Source organism: Lepisosteus oculatus, unplaced genomic scaffold, assembly GCF_040954835.1.
Source record: "Lepisosteus oculatus isolate fLepOcu1 unplaced genomic scaffold, fLepOcu1.hap2 HAP2_SCAFFOLD_160, whole genome shotgun sequence".
Classification (NCBI taxonomy): Eukaryota; Metazoa; Chordata; class Actinopteri; order Semionotiformes; family Lepisosteidae; genus Lepisosteus; species Lepisosteus oculatus.
In genome coordinates, this window is record NW_027167705.1 from 120,563 (window position 1) to 135,511 (window position 14,949).

Consider the following 14,949-nt stretch of genomic DNA (forward strand, 5'->3'; position numbering starts at 1 on the left):
GTCTAAAGACAGTTTCACCCGTTTTCTGATTGCTCGGTTCTGTACCAGTGCAGACATGTCAAACAGTGAATGGCTGTACCTCTACTGTATCCATGCTCAATGAATGAAATCGGTAACAAATGAATATATGTCTAGTTATACGAAAAACGAGTGGTTTATCGACTCATCTTCATTTGCAGATTTAGAGGCAGCTTCGATATTCGTTTTACAGACGGGTTTTTTTTTTTGAATATGGGTCACACACATGCCACAGCAACAAAACATCTCTAGAGATGAGGCTATAGATCACCTTTCCATCCTGCAGGTTTTCCTCCCAAAGCCTACGGCACCAACGGCGACCCCTGCTGGCCGGGAGAGCAAAAGCTTACAGCACCTGGTATTCCCAGGCAGTCTCCCATCCAAGTACTAACCAGGCCCGACGCTGCTTAGCTTCCGAGATCAGACGAGATCGGGCGTGTTCAGGGTGGTGTGGCCGTAAGCGAAAGCCCTAGCGCCTGACTCGCTACTTGAAGCTGTATGTGGCGGGGGTTCCGTGCCCCCCGAGCGGGACTGAAGGATCGTTCGTGTGCAACTCTTTGGAAAGGAGCTGCTTTCCAAATCGCATTGCGTGCCTGGATATTGGCGAATGCGCTCCCTTGTGTTGACTCGTCCCGCACTGGAGGAGGACAAACAATCTGCACGGAGGAGCACCAGGCAAGTCTTCACCAGACAAAAACCTCCAGTGCACAGCACTCTGGAAACATTTCGGGGCTTTCGCGTGTTTATTTCAGCACGTAAAGCGCACCGGTCCAACACGTCGGCCGGGCGCGCGGCGCCTCCGCCCTCTTGTGGCCTTGCGGCATCAGAGCAAGAGGCTCCTTCTCGCTGCCCTTCCGCTGTGTTGCAGGGCCCCGAGAGGGAACCCGGAGCGCGCACTTTGTGGGGGGCGGGGGACCGCGTTCGCGCTCTGCCCCCGGTCTCTTGCGCGAGTACTAAATCTCACGGACAGGGGGGCCTTGTCATTGATTGTTACAGGTGAGACGGGGATTAGGAGGAGACCCCGACTGATGGGTAAAGGGGAGCACTAACACCAGAGGGACACCCCCGGCGTCTCTTTTTGAGAGACGCCCTGGGGTTTCCTAATGGCCAAGGAGGGTCGGGACCTCGGTTTGACGCCTCCCCCGAAGGACGGCGCCTGTTTGTGCAGCAGAGTGTCGCCATCAGGAGGCTGGGGCGTAAGAGAGCCACACAGCCCGCAGGGTGAGCGCTCCCTACTGGTCCCAGTCACACCTCTTGCAGGAGCAGCAGCAACCGGAGCTTTTCCGGGGTGGAATCTCCCATCCGGGTGCCGGCCAGGCTCACACCTGCTGGGCTGCCCCGGGGGTGAGCCCAGTCGAGAGTCGCAGGGCCAGATCTAGTCACCGGGGAGAAACGATACAAGTGAAGGATTGCTCGGCTCTCGGCACTTGAAAAGACCGACAAATGTCTCGTTCCCACCGGAGCTGAATGTACCCGCATGTGTGGTGTCGTCTTCTTCCCCCGCCCCGCTGTGTTTGCTGTATTGTCTCTGAAGCCGGCCCCCCCGAGACGAGACGGGCTGTTCCTGTGCCCCAATTAACACTTTACAGGTGCCATTCCCCGGCATTGTGGCCATTGTCGGTGCTCACACGCGATAAGATAAGGCGGAGGAGAGCGGGGCATGCCCAGCGGCAGACATTCAAGGAGGGGGCAGTGCGAGGTGAGGTGAGGTGCGACACACCGGAGCCCCGACGCAGCTAATGCGGAGCACTTGTTGGACTGGCATCGAAAGGACGTGTGCGTACGGAGCGAGCCTTCCCTGCGGCGGAGCGCGGGAACTTTCTCCCCCCCTCCCGCTGCAGGAGTTGTGTGCGCTGCAGCGGTGCCGAGAGAAAAGCACAGAAGGCAGCAGGCTCTGGAGAGCAGGTAAGAGACGGAGCCTTGTGGGCAGGCAAGCAGGCCCGTTTTTTGGAAATTGCTGAAAAGGTTTGTTCGGTGTGTGGCAGGCGCACGTCGCGAGCTTGCGTGGCGATCTGCCGGTCTGGAGTTATGCAAATGAGGCCGAATTGCATCCCGGGACATGCTGCGAATGCGCAACGGCGACTGCAGATGTGTAGGAAACGGCGCGCTCGTTTTCTCGTTTTGCCCACACTTTTGAGTGTTAGTGTGGCATGTGAGTGTGTGAAAGAGTGGGCCCAGCAGGAGGCGGTGGCGTGCGGGGCGAGGAGGTGGCCTAGGCTGCGCGATTTGTGCTGTGGGTGCGGGCCGCTTGCAGGGGCCTGTTTAACTCATACTTACCTGGCAGGGGAGATACCTTGATCAAGAAGGAGGTTCACCCAGGGCGAGGCTCGGCCATTGCACTCCGGCTGTGCTGACCCCTGCGAATTCCCCAAATGTGGGAATCTCGACTGCATAATTTCTGGTAGTGGGGGACTGCGTTCGCGCTCTCTCCTGATGTGCTTGGTCCAAAATCAGATACGGGAGGGTTAGGACACCACGAGCTGCGTGGCTGCGGAAGGATCCCGGTTTGACAGGAGTGGACGCCGCTGCTGGTTCTCGCTGGCTTTTAGTTAGGGGTCCGGAGAAGCATCTCAAGCTAGTTCCACTACTCCTTCCGGACGTTCATTCCCTTTTCAAAGTCAGTCGTTTTGCTGTAGTCTGCGTTCTTTAGGCTGATTATCGAGGTTAGCCTTTATTTGGTCATGGGGGGCCTCGGTACTGTATGCTGAGTCTAAAGACAGTTTCACCCGTTTTCTGATTGCTCGGTTCTGTACCAGTGCAGACATGTCAAACAGTGAATGGCTGTACCTCTATTGTATCCGTGCTCAATGAATGAAATCGGTAACAAATGAATATATGTCTAGTTATACGAAAAACGAGTGGTTTATCGACTCATCTTCATTTGCAGATTTAGAGGCAGCTTCGATATTCGTTTTACAGACGGGTTTTTTTTTTTGAATATGGGTCACACACATGCCACAGCAACAAAACATCTCTAGAGATGAGGCTATAGATCACCTTTCCATCCTGCAGGTTTTCCTCCCAAAGCCTACGGCACCAACGGCGACCCCTGCTGGCCGGGAGAGCAAAAGCTTACAGCACCTGGTATTCCCAGGCAGTCTCCCATCCAAGTACTAACCAGGCCCAACGCTGCTTAGCTTCCGAGATCAGACGAGATCAGGCGTGTTCAGGGTGGTGTGGCCGTAAGCGAAAGCCCCGGCGCCTGACTCGCTACTTGAAGCTGTGTGTGGCGGGGGTTCCGTGCCCCCCGAGCGGGACTGAAGGATCGTTCGTGTGCCACTCTTTGGAAAGGAGCTGCTTTCCAAATCGCATTGCGTGCCTGGATGTTGGCGAATGCGCTCCCTTGTGTTGACTCGTCCCGCACTGGAGGAGGACAAACAATCTGCACGGAGGAGCACCAGGCAAGTCTTCACCAGACAAAAACCTCCAGTGCACAGCACTCTGGAAACATTTCGGGGCTTTCGCGTGTTTAATTCAGCATGTAAAGCGCACCGGTCCAACACGTCGGCCGGGCGCGCGGCGCCTCCGCCCTCTTGTGGCCTTGCGGCATCAGAGCAAGAGGCTCCTTCTCGCTGCCCTTCCGCTGTGTTGCAGGGCCCCGAGAGGGAACCCGGAGCGCGCACTTTGTGGGGGGCGGGGGACCGCGTTCGCGCTCTGCCCCCGGTCTCTTGCGCGAGTACTAAATCTCACGGACAGGGGGGCCTTGTCATTGATTGTTACAGGTGAGACGGGGATTAGGAGGAGACCCCGACTGATGGGTAAAGGGGAGCACTAACACCAGAGGGACACCCCCGGCGTCTCTTTTTGAGAGACGCCCTGGGGTTTCCTAATGGCCAAGGAGGGTCGGGACCTCGGTTTGACCTCTGTTTGTGCAGCAGAGTGTCGCCATCAGGAGGCTGGGGCGTAAGAGAGCCACACAGCCCGCAGGGTGAGCGCTCCCTACTGGTCCCAGTCACACCTCTTGCAGGAGCAGCAGCAACCGGAGCTTTTCCGGGGTGGAATCTCCCATCCGGGTGCCGGCCAGGCTCACACCTGCTGGGCTGCCCCGGGGGTGAGCCCAGTCGAGAGTCGCAGGGCCAGATCTAGTCACCGGGGAGAAACGATACAAGTGAAGGATTGCTCGGCTCTCGGCACTTGAAAAGACCGACAAATGTCTCGTTCCCACCGGAGCTGAATGTACCCGCATGTGTGGTGTCGTCTTCTTCCCCCGCCCCGCTGTGTTTGCTGTATTGTCTCTGAAGCCGGCCCCCCCGAGACGAGACGGGCTGTTCCTGTGCCCCAATTAACACTTTACAGGTGCCATTCCCCGGCATTGTGGCCATTGTCGGTGCTCACACGCGATAAGATAAGGCGGAGGAGAGCGGGGCATGCCCAGCGGCAGACATTCAAGGAGGGGGCAGTGCGAGGTGAGGTGAGGCCCCGACGCAGCTAATGCGGAGCACTTGTTGGACTGGCATCGAAAGGACGTGTGCGCACGGAGCGAGCCTTCCCTGCGGCGGAGTGCGGGAACTTTCTCCCCCCCTCCCGCTGCAGGAGTTGTGTGCGCTGCAGCGGTGCCGAGAGAAAAGCACAGAAGGCAGCAGGCTCTGGAGAGCAGGTAAGAGACGGAGCCTTGTGGGCAGGCGAGCAGGCCCGTTTTTTGGAAATTGCTGAAAAGGTTTGTTCGGTGTGTGGCAGGCGCACGTCGCGAGCTTGCGTGGCGATCTGCCGGTCTGGAGTTATGCAAATGAGGCCGAATTGCATCCCGGGACATGCTGCGAATGCACAACGGCGACTGCAGATGTGTAGGAAACGGCGCGCTCGTTTTCTCGTTTTGCCCACACTTTTGAGTGTTAGTGTGGCATGTGAGTGTGCGAAAGAGTGGGCCCAGCAGGAGGCGGTGGCGTGCGGGGCGAGGAGGTGGCCTAGGCTGCGCGATTTGTGCTGTGGGTGCGGGCCGCTTGCAGGGGCCTGTACAACTCATACTTACCTGGCAGGGGAGATATCTTGATCAAGAAGGAGATTCAACCAGGGCGAGGCTCGGCCATTGCACTCCGGCTGTGCTGACCCCTGCGAATTCCCCAAATGTGGGAATCTCGACTGCATAATTTCTGGTAGTGGGGGACTGCGTTCGCGCTCTCCCCTGATGTGCTTGGTCCAAAATCAGATACGGGAGGGTTAGGACACCACGAGCTGCGTGGCTGCGGAAGGATCCCGGTTCAACACGGTCTCACTGCAATACTATACCGCTGGAGGAAAGAGCCCGGGTTCGATAAGCCTTGGAATGTGACTAGGAAAGTGAAGCCTTTTGAAAGAGGTAAAGCACTGCACAACGGAACTGAGGGAGAATCTTACAGGGGATTCTGAGCGGTGTCTAAATAAATAAATTCTTCAGCGTCCGCGGATGGCATTTTGCAGCTGGAAGCAGATGTCGACGCTTTTTGCACAGAGCACCAAAAAAGCGTCTTTTTTGAAGGCTCAGGCACTGAGCATTGGTGGTTCAGTGGTAGAATTCTCGCCTGCCACGCGGGAGGCTCGGGTTCGATTCCTGGCCAATGCAGTGGCTTTTGCAGCGAGCGGCTCCATCACTTGCATCCCCTTGCAACTCGCAACTGAAAACCCACTGAAGCTAAGCAGGTGTGAGCCAGGTCAGTACCCGGATGAGGGTGAGCTACAGGGAAAAACAAAGCTTCCAGCTGGAAGTGGTGTTAATGGTGCCGGCGGGGGGGCGCTCACCCTGAGGTCTGTGCGGGTCCCAATGCCCCAGTATAGTGACGGAGATGCTGTGTTGTAAAAGGGCGCTGTCTTTTGGATGAGATGTAAAACCGAGGTCACAGCGCTCTGTGGTCATTCAAAATGACCACCAAAACCTTTGACAAAAGCTCTTGGTAATTGATGGTCTTCAATAATGCTTCTCCTTTAGGTACATTTTAAATCAGCTGAAAAATGCTGTGAAATGGGGGGGCACTTCAGGCCAGTGTAGGATTTGGGTTACAAGAACCATGAAACTGCACGAGAAAGCCCGTACACTGAATTACACGGCTTTCTATTCAAAGGAGGACAAAAGAAATTCCCTGAGTTCGATTTTTTACAGCACAGAGAGGAGCACTGTCATGAGGCCGGTTAGCTCAGTTGGTTAGAGCGTGGTGCTAATAACGCCAAGGTCATGGGTTCGAGCCCCGTACGGGCCAGGTCCTTTACTCCTCTCTTACCAAAGCTGTTAGGTTCCTTTCCGTGGTGAGAGGGGTTGTCATGCAACGCTCCCACATAGTGCCGACAGACAAGAGTGTTGCGGGAGAAGAGAAAAGTGTTTGAAGACTTAAGAGTGTTTTAGGTGGAGCCAAAATCAAGTGTCACAAATGCAAGTGGTTGGATTTCCAATGTTTAATATGGTAAAAATAAGCGGAAGTTATCTGCTGGTCCGGCACAGTCTGCCATGCTTTTGTCAGATACTGTAAAGTGGTGTCGAACTGGGTGTCGAACTGGAGCAAAACCGTTTGCATATGTGAGGCTCCAGTTAAACATCGAGTGTCACATTAAATGACAAAAATGAAGAGAGTTAAAGCAGCTGGAGAGGTTTTCTTACAACTTTTGAGCTGACACAGTTTTGGAAAATGTTTCCTTCACGCTGCACTGTACCACATAGGCAGCCAATAGTCTCCAAAACAAAACAGAATTGACAGTCATATAATGTCCATTAACCCCGGTTTTAAACGCAGCATCATGTCTGCCATCATAAGAATATGAGTCCAATATTTTTGAATACAGTCAGAATGACTTCTAACCTTACCTGTGGTGTCTTTAATCCCTATTGCTCAATGCATGGTGTACGTACTGCATACATGTGTCTTGAGAATGAAGAATGGGCCCCTGAGACAGTCATTTACCTGTTTCACAAATTATAATATTTTACTAGAGATTCTGTTTGGGATTCAGATGTGCATTCGGACAGCAATCCCTTTCAGGAAATGATACGTTCTGGATGAGGTCAATGGTGCTGGAACACTGTATTTAGGATGTGATTGTGTGTCCCCTGCTTCAACGCAGTGATATATAGATGTGCTCCTGTAATTTATCGGTACATGCCCAGGGCAGTAAGCAGTCTGAGGATTTATTTCTAGACGGCATAGAGCAGTGAAGCAGTGAAGTAGTGCAACACACTGGATCATTATATTATTAGAATCTATTCTACTTAAATTATTACATTATACACAACTTGAGTTCATTTTAAAAATTAAAAGGTAATGAAAGGAATGCATATACATGATGGGAGCTAAAACAGAAGTTAAGAGAGAGCAAGGACGCCTACAGGAGGAAGGTATAGGACAAGCTGCAAAGGAAAAGCTACAACCCCCGACAGCTACTCACCCACCCATCCCACACAGGTACCACTCTCCAACACCTCCGCCATTAACACCTCAGGGACTGAAAGTGCTATGTGCACCATCCCCCAGGCCAGGCTGACCAGGCCAGTGCAACACACTGGATCTTTATATTATTAGAATCTTTCGCCTTTTACTAAAGATTTCCGTGGAGAGGAGCATGAATGAGTTCCATGTAATTTTTGTGCTTCCCTGCCTTCGGGTGGTTGCAGCGGGGCTGGTCAAGGAGAGAAAACAAAACTGCTCACAATCGCTCTTATTATGGTCGCCTGCTCTGCGAGTCCTCGGTCTCCACCTGTCTGATTGGCGCTCTCTTCTTTTGGGGGCGGGAAGTGTCCGGCCGCAGGGGATCTTCGGACCTCGCTTTGCATAGCGGCTTCCCAGAGTGCGCCATTTCTGGCACAGTGTGGCCAGGTGTTTTCCAAGTTATCACACGGATTGGACAGGCCCGCAAGCCGAGAGCTGCAGGCAATGAGCCCAGAGCTGAACGGACCCCACTGGTCTCCCATCCAAGTACTAACCAGGCCTGACCCTGCTTAGCTTCCGAGATCAGGCGTGTTCAGGGTGGTGAGGCCGTAAGCAAAAGCCCCGGCGCCTGACTCGCTACTTGAAGCTGTGTGTGGCGGGGGCTCCGTGCCCCCCGAGCGGGACTGAAGGATCGTTCGTGTGCAACTCTTTGGAAAGGAGCTGCTTTCCAAATCGCATTGCGTGCCTGGATGTTGGCGAATGCGCTCCCTTGTGTTGGCTCGTCCCGCACTGGAGGAGGACAAACAATCTGCACGGAGGAGCACCAGGCAAGTCTTCAGTGCACAGCACTCTGGAAACATTTCGGGGCTGTCGCGTGTTTATTTCAGCACGTAAAGCGCACCGGTCCAACACGTCGGCCGGGCGCGCGGCGCCTCCGCCCTCTTGCTGCCCCTGCAGCTGCTTCACTTTTCCCTTTAGTTGCCATCGATTTTTTTGTAGTGCTATACATATACGATTGAGGTATCTTAGAGTTCTCCTTCAAAGACCCAGCACTCTCTTTTCTTTTCCCAGTGTTACTCATATCGGACTTTTTAAACCTAAAATTCTTCAAAACCTCAAGCTAGAAGAAGAAGAAGACGACAAATATGAAGCGTTATAGCAACGACATGCCATGAGACGATCGATAACGATTTCCATAGGATCCCCGCGGTTGCCTGGCAACCGTCAGCGAGCAGAGCAATGAGGTCACGGGGACAGGGGAGTCACACGCTGGCGGTTTGGATACGCGGAAGATCACTGAGGGATCCACAGTATATGGACCCTCCGTGCGCCATCAGTCCGCACTCCGGACTCTGAATCCTGCCATCCGAGTTAAGATCTCGGCGGAACCTGAGGCGCAGTTCCTTCTTAAAACGTAATCTGGTGAGCATTTCTAGAATCGTACTTGTATAGATGCAGCCTTTAATGTGTTGCTAGGTTAAAATTGATGACTTCTTGTATTTCAGTAGGCAACTGCCCTCTTGATTTCGGATTTAATTTCTTTATTACAGGGGCGCTTTTATGAAGACAGAGTCATGTTCAGGTACTTTGCTTGATGGAGGAAGCTCATTTCGGACTCTGTGATCTGCTCACCTGGAAAGGTCTGCTATACTACTACAAGAGAGAAGTAGAGTCTGGAAGAAGGGACAATTTTATGATGCTTTGGAAGATAATGTTTTTTTTTCTTATACTGAAAATGAAAGGTAGTTGTTTCTATATGGACTCAGTCTTTGGAATTCGTATATATATATATTTCAGTGATCCCTCAGCCATTCCTTCTGTATTGTAATTCAATTTCTCTTTTAAAATTCCTTCCCCACTTCTAGGACCTGCAGTTGCTGAACTCCACAATGGCTTCTATTGGAAAGTCTGTGACTGAGACCAAGTAAGTGTTCACTTTTTTATGAAACCATTATTTATTTTGGAGCAATAAGCAATTCTTATATAAATGCAATAAAATCATTATGCTCAAACTATGAGAGAGAATTTTAAGGATAATTTAATAAATCAGTCTTAGCTTGTTTCTATACACAGATGGTATTATTTATTTTCAAAGGAAACCCGCGAGGATTCCCCTGGTGTGCAAGATTTGCCTGAATACTTTTGATCAGCTTCCTGCTCACTTGAAGAGGGCGTGTATGAAGCACGCCATGGCAGAAGAGATCAGGATGGCCTCTCAACAGGCGAGGGAGGACATGATGAATCACCTGAAGAACGGGGTCATCGTGGATTACCACAGAATAGAGATCGTGTCTGGTGAGGCAAACAGGATAGTGGTTGTAAGACTGCTAGAGTCCTTGGGCCTTTTTGTACATGGGAAGCCTGAAGACACATTGGCAAGGTGAGATATTTTTAATCTGTAAGGCTTCTGTAGTTTCTTTTTGAAATCATTGTTACAACATATTATGTAAAAGCATGTTGAAAAGAATCTACCTGCATTCCAGCGGCCCTGAGCAAGAGGCCGCTGTCCAGGAGGAAGAGATGCCAGAGGCTGCTCTAGAAACTGAAACAGAAGCAGATAAGGAAGGGGAAGATGTGAGCTCTGAAGAACTCTATCAGCAGTAAGACTTTTTATTTTTCAGATGTATCTATTTTTTACTAAAATTCTAATTTGTCTTATAGGTATAAAATGTTTAAACTGGTGTTTTATATCCTTACAGGCCCTGAGTAGTTAAAAAGTATCAGCAGGCCAGAAGAGAGTGGCCCAAGCTGCACTCTATAGAAAGCACTCCCTGGATGCTCCTCTCCTGATTGGATTCAAACAGTACCTTACCAAGGATCTGGGAGTGGCAAATTATTCTCAGGAGGTATTTATTTTTTAAAGGCATTTCAAATTAAGCAATGGTATCTTCATTGTAAATGTTTTTATTTCTTAGCTTAAAATTCACCCATGTGAAATGATGTCAGCCATAAACATCATGACTCTATATTTCCTACCTGAATCTATTCTACTTAAATTATTACATTATACACAATTTGAGTTCATTTTAAAAAGTAAAAGGTAATGAAAGGAATGCATTTTCATAAGAAAGATAATACCGATATGCATGTGATAATCTTCCTTATATCATGTAGTGCGTCATTTGGACACTTTGTGGGCTTCAAATACAAAGAAAATCATGTTCTATGGTAGAAAATACAAAACTTAAGCTTTTATTTTAATTAGATTTCTTTATAAAGCATAAGCAATCATTTATTACATCGCTTCTTGAATTAAATCTTTTGACAAGAGGTAAGACTTCTGTTACATTTAAACCCATGTTTAGCTGTGTTTTTTAGATTTAACTGAACCAATTTCTGTGTGTGATAATGTCCTTGAATTCTGACAACATCACACTAAATTACATGATATAAAACAGCTAATGTTTCTAGAGATAAAGTTTCTGAGATGCTTCTAATTACTTTTTATTACCAGGCACAGTTTAATTCACCTTGTACAGTACTGAAAGACCAAGATGCTTTTTTAAAAAGTTATTTAACATTTTATAGAACTTTGTCTACTATGGCAACATGATGAGCTTGGTGAAACTTGGAAAAATACTGCTTGGCCACTTATCTTAAGATAAAGATAGGATAAAGGTTTATCTTTTGCACCTACCTGACCCCCAGGGAAGGCCAATGCTTTCTAGGTTGATGGTTCCCTACAGTAGACTGTACTTTAATTTCAAAGGTAATGTATATTGACCCAAATCAGTTTTGGAATCCAATCTACTGACGAGATGGAGCACATCCTTTTTTCAGGATTTTAGCATCATACGTTTGGTATATTTAGTCCCTAATGCTGAAAGAAATGATCATAGAACATTTGGACACTTTGTGGGCTTGAAATACAAAGCAAATCATGTTCTATGGTACAAGATAAATACAAAACTTAAGCTTTTATTTTAATTAGATTTGTTTATAAAGCATAAGCAATCATTTATTACATTAATATATGTGAAAATAACATTTTAGCATCATACGTTTAGTATATTTAGTCCCTAATGCTGAAAGAAATGATCATAGAACATGACATCTAACCTTACCTGCCGTTTTTTTAATCCCTATTGCTCAATGCACGGTGAAAGCATTGCATACATGTGTCTGACAATGAGGAATGGGCCCCTGAGACAGTCATTTGCCTGTTTCACAAATGATCGTATTTTCCTAGAGATTCTGTTTGGGATTCAGATGTGCATTCGGACAGCAATCCCTTTCAAGAAATGATACGTTCTGGATGAGGTCAAAGGTGCTGGAACACTGTATCTAGGATGTGTTTGCAGAGACTGTGTGTCTCCTGCTTCAATGCAGTGATAAACAGATGTGCTCCTTTAATTTATTGGTACATGCCCAGGGCAGTAAGCAGTCTGAGGATTTATTTCCAGATGGAATAGAGCAGTGAAGCAGTGAAGTAGTGCAAAACACTGGATCATTATACTATTAGAATCTATTCTACTTAAATTATTACATTATACTCAATTTGAGTTCATTTTAAAAAGTAAAAGGTAATGAAAGGAATGCATTTTCATAAGAAAGATAATACCGATATGCATGTGATAATCTTCCTTATATCATGTAGTGCGTCATTTGGACACTTTGTGGGCTTGAAATACAAAGAAAATCATGTTCTATGGTACAAGATAAATACAAAACTTAAGCTTTTATTTTAATTAGATTTGTTTATAAAGCATAAGCATTCATTTATTACATTAATATATGTGAAAATAACATTTTAGCATCATATGTTTAGTATATTTAGTCCCTAATGCCGAAAGAAATGATCATTTGTTTAACATGCACGGGTCTGTCTCAAAGGATGCAGTACTCCTGAAGGGTCTCAAACCCTACATTTCAGATGCCTAGCTGTATCCCTCACATGTAGCACCTCAGAATGACTTCTAACCTTACCTGTGGTGTATTAAGTCCCTATTGCTCAATGCACGGTGTACATACTGCATACATGTGTCTTGAGAATGAGGAATGGGCCCCTGAGACAGTCATTTGCCTGTTTCACAAACAGGGACCTGGACCTAGACCTGGCCCGTACGGGGCTCAAACCTGCGACCTTGGCGTTATTAGCACCACGCTCTAACCAACTGAGCTAACCAGCCTCACGACAGTGCTCCTCTCTGTGCTGCAAAAAATCAAACTCAGGGAATTTCTTTTGTCCTCCTTTGAATAGAAAGCCGTGTAATTCAGTGTACGGGCTTTCTCGTGCAGTTTCATGGTTCTTGTAACCCAAATCCTACACTGGCCTGAAGTGCCCCCCCATTTCACAGCATTTTTCAGCTGATTTAAAATGTACCTAAAGGAGAAGCATTATTGAAGACCATCAATTACCAAGAGCTTTTGTCAAAGGTTTTGGTGGTCATTTTGAATGACCACAGAGCGCTGTGACCTCAGTTTTACATCTCATCCAAAAGACAGCGCCCTTTTACAACACAGCATCTCCGTCACTATACTGGGGCATTGGGACCCGCACAGACCTCAGGGTGAGCGCCCCCCCGCCGGCACCATTAACACCGCTTCCAGCTGGAAGCTTTGTTTTTCCCTGTAGCTCACCCTCATCCAGGTACTGACCTGGCTCACACCTGCTTAGCTTCAGTGGGTTTTCAGTTGCGAGTTGCAATGGGATGCAAGTGATGGAGCCGCTCGCTGCAAAAGCCACTGCATTGGCTGGGAATCGAACCCGAGCCTCCCGCGTGGCAGGCGAGAATTCTACCACTGAACCACCAATGCTCAGTGCCTGGGCCTTCAAAAAAGACGCTTTTTTGGTGCTCTGTGCAAAACGCATCGACATCTGCTTCCAGCTGCAAAATGCCATTTGCAGACACTGAAGAACTTATTTCCAAGGCAGCGGGTACAAGCGATTGGGTGTTTTAGAACCACCAGGAACAGCAAAGAGGCGCTCTTCTTTGCTTGTGCCGAAACACACCGACTGAAGGCGGACAACGTAGTCGGCAGGATTGGAACCTGTGCGGGGAGACCCCAATGGATTTCTAGTCCATCGCCTTAACCACTCAGCCACGACTACAGAAAGCCCCACCGCCGCTGCATTCTTGCTACAATCTTACCTGGATCGCGAGGCGCCGGCGGAAGCCTATTTCAAAGTCGTTCTCCGTTTCAAAAAAACATTTCCAAAATACAAGCCTTGCAGACAGACACGCCTCAGAGGACTTAAGGGTGGCTTCATGTCGGAATGATAAAGTCTCCCCGTCCGGACATGAAAATGCCACTTTGTTACACACAAAAAAAGAATCAACAACAGAGAAATGCCCACAAGCATTTGAAAAGCCGCACCACGTCGCACTTGAAATAGCTCTTACATTAGTGGTAGACGCAGGAATCGCCTTTTTATTTACGCTTTTACCAACGCGATGGAAAGCAAAACAAAGCAAAGCAGAGCAAAACAAAACGAACAAACGAAAACCCTCACGTCCTGCACTTGCATATAACGCCGTTACGTGCCCAAGCGGTATTGTACGTCATCCTAGCACTGCACCCCGGGTCGTACGGTATATTGGAACGAGCACACGCCACGAATCGTCTCGAATCACTCCCTACAGCTGTAAGGCGCCTTGAAGCGTGCACCCCCAACATTCTTCTTTGCGCATCTGTGAAAGGTAAACTCTTGAGCAAACTCTGAACCAGCTCTAAGGAAACTAATCCGATTAGACGTTACTTTGACTCATCTTCTTACGCTCAGTGCCGGATTGCTCAAACTCCAGCTAGGGTTAGGGTTAGCATTCCCACGCTACTTAGACACTTTGTTTACGCTCAGTGCTGGATTTTGGGAACTTCAGGACGAGTGGGAATTTTCTCCTATCTGTCCATTCTGTTTTGTTTTGGAGACTCTTGGCTGCCTATGTTGTTCAGTGCAGCGTGAAGGAAACATTTTCCAAAACTGTGTCAGCTCAAAAGTTGTAAGAAAACCTCTCCAGGTGCTTTAACTCTCTTCATTTTTGTCATTTAATGTGATACTCGATGTATAACTGGAGCCTCACATATGCAAATGGTGAGGCTCCAGTTCGACACCCAGTTCCACACCACTTTACAGTATATGACAAAAGCATGGCAGACTGTGCCGGACCAGCTGGTAACTTCCGCTTATTTTGACCATATTAAACATTGGAAGTCTTCCCACTTGCATTTGTGACACTTGATTTTGGCTCCACCTAAGACACTCTTAAATCTTCAAACACTTTTCTCTTCTCCCGCAACACACTTGTCTGTCGGCACTATGTGGCAGCGTTGCATGACAACCCATCTCACCACGGAAAGGAACCTAACAGCTCTGGTAAGAGAGTAGAATTACCTGAAGAACTGCTTTCCATGGAAGCAGGTCCCAGCGATGTAGCATTTTTATAGTACCAGGAAAGGAGAAGCTGCACTTCGCCTTTGCCGCACAGGCACAAGGTGACGTGCGGCAGACGCCGTAGTCGGCAGGATTCGAACCTGAGCAGGGAGTCCCCAATGGATTTCAAGTCCATCGCCTTAACTACTCGGCCACGACTACAGCGAGCTCGCCACCGCCGCATTCCTCCTATAATCTAACACGGAGTGCGAGGTGGCTGCGGAAACTTTA

The 14,949-nt window shown here is 48.8% G+C and overlaps 6 non-coding genes and 1 pseudogene across 6 annotated transcripts; 4 read left to right on the top strand and 3 right to left on the bottom strand.

Annotated features, from left to right (window-relative positions):
* Positions 1 to 361: 361 nt before the first annotated feature.
* On the bottom strand, positions 362 to 480 carry LOC138226687 (5S ribosomal RNA). The gene has a single exon (XR_011184645.1). It is a non-coding gene; the product is annotated as a 5S ribosomal RNA (ribosomal RNA).
* A 1,807-nt stretch (positions 481 to 2,287) lies between these two features.
* On the top strand, positions 2,288 to 2,451 carry LOC138226672 (U1 spliceosomal RNA). The gene has a single exon (XR_011184632.1). It is a non-coding gene; the product is annotated as a U1 spliceosomal RNA (small nuclear RNA).
* Positions 2,452 to 3,087: 636 nt separating this feature from the next.
* LOC138226699 (5S ribosomal RNA) lies at positions 3,088 to 3,206 on the bottom strand. The gene has a single exon (XR_011184656.1). It is a non-coding gene; the product is annotated as a 5S ribosomal RNA (ribosomal RNA).
* A 1,773-nt stretch (positions 3,207 to 4,979) lies between these two features.
* LOC138226673 (U1 spliceosomal RNA) lies at positions 4,980 to 5,143 on the top strand. Its single transcript, XR_011184633.1, has one exon. It is a non-coding gene; the product is annotated as a U1 spliceosomal RNA (small nuclear RNA).
* Positions 5,144 to 6,114: 971 nt separating this feature from the next.
* Positions 6,115 to 6,188, top strand: trnai-aau (transfer RNA isoleucine (anticodon AAU)). Its single transcript has one exon. It is a non-coding gene; the product is annotated as a tRNA-Ile (tRNA).
* A 1,286-nt stretch (positions 6,189 to 7,474) lies between these two features.
* LOC138226700 (U5 spliceosomal RNA) lies at positions 7,475 to 7,585 on the top strand (annotated as a pseudogene).
* A 7,213-nt stretch (positions 7,586 to 14,798) lies between these two features.
* Positions 14,799 to 14,880, bottom strand: trnas-uga (transfer RNA serine (anticodon UGA)). Its single transcript has one exon. It is a non-coding gene; the product is annotated as a tRNA-Ser (tRNA).
* Positions 14,881 to 14,949: the final 69 nt, after the last annotated feature.